The 9231-nt window shown below is 34.1% G+C and overlaps 1 pseudogene; it reads left to right on the forward strand.

Annotated features, from left to right (window-relative positions):
• Positions 1–8521: 8521 nt before the first annotated feature.
• On the forward strand, positions 8522–8617 carry LOC123596594 (annotated as a pseudogene).
• Positions 8618–9231: the final 614 nt, after the last annotated feature.

The following is a 9231-nucleotide window of genomic DNA, read 5'->3' on the forward strand; positions in this document are numbered from 1 at the left end:
CTTATCACCCCTCATTGAACAGTTTGCCTTTTCTGTGGCTGGCCCCCTTTCAGAAGGATTACATGGGGTTTATGGTAAGTAGGACACCAGGGTCACCTTGCAGGCTTCACAAAACAAAGCTCTTTTCCCTTTGATTTGTGACGGAATCATCTTGCAAATGCAACTTTGTTAAACTCTGTGTAGCTCTCTGCATCCTCTTTTCCCATTATTTAGCGCCCAGAAGCTTCTTCCTGTTGGCCCTCCTCACCCCAATTTCCACTTCTCATTGTCTACAAGACATTCCGTTTTTTCACTTCATGATGATCCCCTTGCTTTCAGGAAATGTGTTTTACTGGTCTTGTCTGAGATCAGTCACCAATTGGCCTTTTCTCTACTCTTTATTTTTTTTTAGTTCACTTTACTTCCTCCAGTTCCATTTTTTTTTGCCCTATTTTAGATGTTTTTAGTAGGACTTGTTCTTATTTTAAAGCCTGTGAATTGTATCTTTCTTCTAGTTTTTCTTAAAATAATTTTTTTCTTGTTCTTTTGAGTTCCTGGAAGGGAAGGAAATAGATGATAATTTACACAGTTACACTCTTTCTGGTGGTTATTCAGTTTCAAAAAGAGATAACTCTGGAATATTGGGAAGAGGGAAGAAATGGATTTTGTCTACTGGATCTTAAGTCTTCCAAATGGTAGTAAGCACTGATTCAGATACCAGACTTTTTTTTTTCTTTTTTCAACTTTGTTATAACCAAATATAGAGGAACCTAGTTCTTGAGGAGTTACAAGCGTTTTTTGACAGAGACATTAAATGAAAACCCTATAGTTTTCCTCAATAAAGGGTTTGTTTTTCTTTGCCACCATAAAATAGACAGATGCTATTAAAGCCAAATGTTAGCAAGTTTAATTGTTGACACTTTTAACTTGATTGCAATGTATTTTGAAAACTCATACAACTTGAAATTAAGTTTTCAACAAGATTCCACCATCCTTCTTTTTTTCTGTTTCACTAATTGCACCTGCAATCAACCAATTGCTTGCTCAAGAGGTTAATTAGTTACACCTGCATTTTTGCACCTGCAATTTTGGTGACCTTTTGAAGTTAATACGCATGCCTTTAGTCACATTTCGAACTCGCTAAGCTAACTAAATAGTAATTTTTTGCTTTAACTGCTCAAAGACATTTTCAGTGCTTCCAAGGTAAATATGGAGGCAAACAATAGATAAGCTGACAGCGATTTAATAAAAAAGTTGGGTTTTTTTATTGCAAAATGAACAAATAATGATATTTTCCAAGGAAACAAGACTTACAAATAAATAAAAGAAACAAAAGAAACTTAGGGATCAAGTTTAAGTGTTAGATACACTATAATGTGAAAATAAAGCTATTTTGAAAAACAATAGCATAACTCATAAGTCTTATAAATTGTCTGTTTTTTTGTCTTTACATGTGTTGTGGAAGGTTCAAAAGTTACACTGAAAAGATGCTCTTTATGCAGCCTGAATGGTCACCTCCATAAGAGAAATTAATTATTGGGGCTCCTGGACCCTTGAGATTTTTATCTTTTGCCAAATGATGTCTAAGTTCAGGTCCTGGTAATTTGAAATTAAGTCAAACAGACAAACCACTTAACCTGAGATGAAAATTAATGGTTGGAAATGAATTAATTCCTTAAATATTTAATTACTTATAGATATAAAAGTCAGTGGTCAGGATCAAAGGTAAACTTTTGACACACTATTGCTCAGTAGAGTTTTTCATGGCTAAAATCTTTGATTTATCTTTAGGAAATATTTATAAGAAAGTAAATTAAAAAAATAAGTTAAATGGTTTGTTCTGAGACTGCTTGAATCTTTCAGTCTCTGTTCTATCTCAAAAATTTTTAATGTGCTGTTTAATAGATGATAAAATCCAACCAACACAAACCCAAGAAAACTATTAGCTTGTTGAGACCTTGAGAACTTTAGAAATAATAAACCAACTCAAACTGACCACAGTTATATTGCCAACTGTGAGGCCGGATAGATTTGTTTGTACATTTCCTGTCCTGTTACTCTCATTTATGAAGATGAATTTGCAAAGGAGAGAGGGGAAGACGGATTTTTTTACACGTTGTTCTATTATCCTTCCTGTTCCAGGATTTGCCAGGTCTATGGCCCCTGACCAAGAATTGTGTTTACTAAATTACACTTAGGTGGTTTGCTATTGTTCAAGTTGAAGGGACTCATAAGAAATTGCGCCAGAGAAATGCAGCCCTGTGTTTGCTGTAAGGATGTTAGTGAAACCACGATTCACTGGGTTATACATTATTCTTTTTATCAGAACCTTGGGGAAATGCCTTTGGATGCTTCCAGAGTATCTGGGTTTCCTGAGAATCAGGAGTTCATGTTTGTCTTCTGGAGAATATGAATGTCTTGACTTGATAGATTTTCCTTTTCCTGTTGGTTGCCAAGAAGCTTAAGGCCAATATCATGATCAACCTTTAAGAGATTGGTATGCTTGACATGTATTTTGTATTCATCATCTAGTTCCCTGTGTGTATTTTTTCTTTTTGCTCTTTATTTTCCTTATTTGTTTATGGGAAGTGGAGGGATATAACAATTACCTCAAGAAACCAGGTATGTATTCAAAATTGAATATGCAAAGCCTTCATCTCCAATAGAACCTGTTTTAGAAGAACTTGGATTAAAGAAGTATTAACTGTAATTTATTACCACTCTAATATTTATTAACAATTTCTAACATTTTCAGAGCCAAATGAAAAAATAAGAATTAGGAAGTTAGTGTGAAGGGAGATGATATTTCTTTGTAAACATTATGCTGTGTTGTATAGAGTTAAATTGTGTGTTGCGTGTATGTGTGTGTGTGTGTGTGTGTGTTGTGTGTGTGTGTAGCCCTATGTGACAGGCATAATATTTGCTCACACACCACTTGCCTGCTAACAGAGACCTGATTTTCTTAAGGCATCGGGAGAAATCCCTTGATCTTGGAGACAGTAGGCCTAAAACCTCTTGTTTAGGGAGTGGTTACCACCCTTTATGATGAAAGGGATGAAGGAAAATTCTGCTAAGGGTCTTTGTGCAAAAGTAATTTCACGAAGAGGAAAACAGCATGAGAAATTGACTTATTTCACTCTTCTTTAGAACTAGGTCTTGATATCTGGAGCTTCAGCATCCTTCTTGTAACCATGAAGGAATAAATTTAAAACTAAAAGACCAAAAGTATGAGAACCATAGAGAGTAGAAAGAAGGAAAAATCCTAGGTTCTGTTTGATATGACTGCATAGTTGAACCAGCACTATCAACTTTTTACTTCTAAACTTGGGTAGACAAAGGTTAGGAAATGTCTGTAAGTCTAGCCAATTTCTCCTAGTGATTGATAACAGAAAGAAGGATAATCTCGTCTACAGTCATGATGCGGAAGCTTAATCAAACTTCCTGTATGGTTAGTAGTCGGACAACTTTCTTTCTATGACTTTATTGTTAATGATCACAGAAGGTATCTGATTATCAGAAAACTTAAGCCAACAGGTAGTTTTACTTTCCTGTGTTTACATTTAAGTTTTTGAATTGAATATATATATAAAATGAATGTACATATAAATTTTTGCTGTCAGTAATGAACTGCATTGGCTATCTTCCCAAAATTGGGGGGTTTTGTTTGTTTTTTTAGAGAGAGCACATGCAGGAGAGAGGGGCAGAGAGGGAGAGAGAGAGAAAGAGAGAGAGAGAGAGAGAGAGAGAGACTCAAGTAGGCTCAAGCACAGAGACTGACATGGGGCTCAATTCCACAACTCTAGTATCCTGACCTGAGCCAAAATCAAGAGTCAGATGCTCAACCACCTGAGCCACCCAGGTACCCTTCAAAACTGATGTTTTTATTGAAATATGACTGACATACAATATCCTATTACTTTTATGTGAACATCATTGTGATGTGCACACATTGTATAATGTGTACAATATTTGTATACATTAAAAAATGATCCCCAAGATCAGTCTTGTTATCATGTGTCCCAAATTTAATATTTTGGATGTGGATATCCTTTGTGTTTTGAGGTAGAGTTATGCAATTTAAACTGGTGTGAAATCCAGAAACAGTGCAAACAGCGAAAGCTATTAGTGGAAGGAATATTAAATAAAATGCAGATTTGTGGACACAAACATGACCTTAAGTGATGAAACAGAAAAAGAAGTCAGAGAAGTGATATACCATAGATAATATTTAGGAAACATTTATCATTTGTCTAACATTATGACAAAAAACTTGCATTTATAATTACATTTAAGACTTGCAACCACCCTACTGAGTAAATTATATTAATATACCATTTTACAAGCAGGAAGACTGAGCCTTGGAGGAAGAGAGTAACTTACAATTACACAGCTACTAATTAAGGCTAGGATTGACTCACGTCTTAGCATAATTATAAAGTCTATAGTACCAATAATATTACAGTCCCTCCCAGTTAAATATATTAGTACACAATGTATATTCTGTATAGATCACATCTGTGTTTTTGTCTAGCCTACATTTGTATATTCATCTATGCCCCAAATTCTATTCTCCCACTAATGCTTCAGAGATTTTAGAACTAAAGTCAAATGTTATAATTTGAGTATTCATGCAATACAAAATTTTACCATTGTACATATCATCCAAACTGCTTTCGGCAACCATTTTCATTTCTGTTCCTCAATTAATGTTAATCACAGTGATTATGCTAATCTAGGTTGTATACAGTATACAAGAAATAACAAGGGGAACCATTTTAGACTAAACAGCCAAAACAAGATCCACAGTAGACACAAATACTTGAATTGTAAATAATTTGAATTAGGTCATATGCTGAATAAACAGCACACTTATTTAAATATTGAAGAACAGACAGAATTTTCTATTTAGAGTGGTACCCCATAGTATTTACCTCTTGGCATTTGTGCTTTCCCATTATTTCTGTTCTCGGATAATTTCACATTATTCTGAAACAATATGTCTACCTAAAAAACCACGATAATAGTTTTGTCTAAACTGGCATTTGAGTTGATTTCTACCAAAATTGCTCTCTGGACTCTTCATAATATAACACAGGATGATGGTGCACACCACACACATAACCTTTGGGAAGCTAAAATGTTATCCCTCTAGCAGTGCTTGTTAGCAAGAGGCAGCTGTGAAAAAAATTTGGAGTGTGAGGAAATCATGTTTCCTTGTATACACATATCAAAATATTCTCCCATGTTTAGAACCAATTGGAAAAAGCTAATGAAACCTCTACAATAATTAAAAAAAAAAAGATGTTACTATATATCAGAGTTGATATTATCCAATCTGTTCCCACACAGACATGTTAACCTTCATAAAGCCATCCAGCTAAAACATAACATCTACATAGACCAGGAACTTTAGGTTGATTATAAAGGAGTATTTCCTTGTGCAATATGATAGTGTGATAAAACAAATAAATAAAGGCCAATGTTTATTTAAAGATTTGAAAATGTGTGCATTATTGACTTTTTTCATTAAATTTGATTTAACAATTTGCTTAAAATATTATATGATAAAATTCAAAGAGATTTATAAATTTATAATATACAAATACATAATATACACTTATAAAATATAAATGTCATATTTATATTTTTATATATTATAGCTATAATGCATAAATATTATTTATCTTGGTTACCAAATGTTTTGAGCTCCTTAAACTTTGTGCCCAAAGTAAGTGCCCCACTCACTTCAACTACTCCCAGTCCTACTTTTTATGAAACTGTTCTGATTTTATAGTCCAAGATTCAAAGAAAAATAAGGGCATACCCAGTGTACATTCTCTATAAAGCTGATACATGAGGACACATTGTGGTCTTTCTTTTGGAGAATTGCAGAAGACGAAACCATAATAGGGTGCCTGGGTGGCTCAGTCCGTTAAGTGTTTGACTTTTTGGGTTCAGCTCAGGTCATGATCTCACGGTTTGTGAGTTTGAGCCCCGCATCAGGCTCTGTGCTGACAACTTGGAGCCTCCTTGGGATTCTCTCTCTCTCTCTCTCTCTGCCTTTCCCCCATTCATGCTCACTTTCTCTCAAAATAGATAAACTTTTAAAATATTGAAAAAAATGAAAATAAATCATAAGAAACAATTACCTGCATGAAAGTTTTTCTTAGATGGAATAGGAGTGAGGGGGAAAGTTTTTCTTAGATGGAACAGGATTGAGGGGGGAGGAAAATTGCCTTATTTTCGCAAGTTTAGAAACATCATGCAGATGAAGGTGTATAGCTATTTCATACTGCTCACTTACAAAAAGCTAAGATATTTTTTTTAAAATAAAGTAGAAGGTATTTGGCTACCAGAGAGTGAAGATTTAAGCAGATGTATTAGAACTATTACATCCAATATGTGTTGTCTTCTTTACAATGGTCGTGATATTTATTGACTAATTCCAGCGAAGGACCCATCAGCATTTTGAAATTTATTCCTGTGACTTGTTCTCAGAACTAGATTATGAGCCATAAGAATGAAGCAAGTCTTGTTAATTTAGAGGCACCACACATTTTGTCTTAAAATAATTTTGTCAATTTTAAGTGCCTAACACTTACATGAGACGAATTTCTCCTATTACTAGAAACCAAGCCTACTTGCTAAGAATGGCCACCTGCCAAGATTAATTGAATTTAAATGATTTGAGCAAGCTTCAAAGGATATTCCAAAAAGAGAAATTAAAAAATATCTTAATATATATAGATTTTGAGATAAGAAAACAAGTGCTAATTCACACTTGTTTATTAATAGGTTTGGCCAAAACTAAGTTGAATTATTTTATCATCATACCTTGCATATTATTTATAGCTGATATCCATCAGCGGGCTATAGATTAGTAGTTATGCTGGTTTGCTACAGTAAAATCATGAAGTCAAATACACACACATATTATATATAATATAAATATACAATTATATATACAATTTATATATATACATATATATATATATATTATATAATGTGTGTGTGAGGAGAGTCAATAATAGCCTTGAAAGCCCCAAACATTTCCTCTCGTTAAGTTCAAATCAGCATGAAGTGCTAGATACATTTTCCATCTTATTCCTTAGAATAAGTTGTAGTTTCTTCAAGTTGAACACTAAAGGAAGTAGTTGGATTATATTCAGGAGCCATATTTTCAAAAATACATATATCTGAATACTAGAAACCCACTCAGTATGGTGATTAGTTCACACTGTGGGACATATGTAGGAACCGAGGCCAAGTAATGGAAAAGCAATTTTCCATTCTAGTTCTTCACAATTCTGAGACATTTATTTATTGAGTCGAATGTTGGGGGATATATCCTACACCATTTAAAAGGATATTTTTCTCTGGGACACATGGGTGGCTCAGTTGGTTGAACATCCAACTTTTGACTTCAGTTCCGGTCATGATCTCACAGTTCCTGGGTTCTAGCCCTGCTACGGGCTCTGCACTGATGTGCAGAGTCTGCTTGGGATTCTCTCTGTCTCCCTCTCTCTGCCCCTCCCCTGCTTGCTCTCTCTCTCTCTCTAAAAATAAATAAATAATCTTTAAAATAAATAAATACATAATGAATAAAATAATTTTTGTCTCTATCTCTTGTGTTTGTTAGTGTGTTCCATTTCTAATTTAATTTTGTAAGTAAAAGGCAACTGTGATGCAACTTGACTGTATTTAATTGAATACAGATGACTTTTTTTAGAGATAACTGATAATTATACTAGAATTTATTCCTTTTTAAAGAAGAAAAAATGGTTATTTTGTTTGAATCGTTATTTTTGTTTAGAAATAGTGTTCTAGGCCCATTCTACTGGGAGAAAAGTTAAGTTGAGCTAGGATTAGTTACATATTTGTATGTTAGAAAACCTGGTTTAAGACAGTTGTTCTACCCACAAGTTTGAAGACCTAGGTGAAATGGGCCAATCCCTTAAAAAACATAATTTGCCAAAGAAGATACAGATAATTGAAACAGGCATATACCTATTAAAGAAATTGAATCAACAATTAATAACCTTATCAAAATAGAAAGAACAAGGCCAGGTGGGTTCACTGGTGAATACTACCAAGCATTAAAGGATGAAATTTTGCCAATTCTCCACAATTTCTTTCAGAGGATAAAAGCAGAAGACATGCCTCCTAACTCCTTCTGAGGCCAACATTACCCTGCTGCAAAAACCATGCAATAAGAAAAAACTACAGATCTCTCATGAACATAGATGCAGAATCTTTAGTGAAATATTAAACAATTGAAACCCACCATGTATAAAAATAATTACATACTAAGACCAAGTGGAATGTCCACAGGCACACAAAGCTTGTTTGGCATTCAAAATCAGTTAATGTTATTTGTCACATCAACAGCTAAAAGAGAAAAATTGCATGATCAAAGCACTAGATGCAAAAAAAAAAAAAAAAAAAAAAAAGGGTTTGGTGAAATCTAGTAACCATTCATGGTAAATATTCTCAGTAAGCTAGAAAAAGGGGGGATTTCCCTGAACTTGGTAAAGAATATCTAGTGCTCGCTTCAGCAGCACATATACTAAAATTGGAATGATTCACATGGCCCCTGCACAAAGGTGATACGCAAATTTGTGAAGAGGTTCATATTCTTTTTGGCTAACAGACCCATGAAAAAATGCTCAGCATCACTCATCATCAGGGAAATACAACTCAAAACCCCAGTGAGATACCATCTCACACCTGTCAGAATGGCTAAAAGGAACAACTCAGGAAACAATAGATGTCAGTGACAATGCAGAGAAAGGGGAACACTTTTGCACTGCTGGTGGGAATGCAAATTGATGCAGTCACTCTGGAAAACAGTATGGAGGTTCTTCAAAAAATCCAAAAGAGAGCTACCCTATGACCCAGCACTTGCACTATTAGATATTTATCCAAAGGATGTAAAAATGCTGATTCAAAAGGGTACATGCACCTCAATGTTTATAGCAGTGCTATCAATAACAGCCAAATTATGGAAAGAGCCCAAATGCCCATAGACTGATGAATGTATAAAGAAGTGGTATGTGTGTATACATTATATATATATATATATATATATATATATATATATATATATATATCAGCCATCAAGAAAAATGAAATTTTGCCATTTGCAATAATGTGGATGGAACTAGAGTATATTATGCTAAGTGAAATAAGTCAGTCAGAGAAAGACATATGCCATATGATTTCTCTCATATACAGAGTTTAAGAAACAAAATA

Source organism: Leopardus geoffroyi, chromosome B1 (genome assembly GCF_018350155.1).
Source record: "Leopardus geoffroyi isolate Oge1 chromosome B1, O.geoffroyi_Oge1_pat1.0, whole genome shotgun sequence".
Taxonomy (NCBI): domain Eukaryota; kingdom Metazoa; phylum Chordata; class Mammalia; order Carnivora; family Felidae; genus Leopardus; species Leopardus geoffroyi.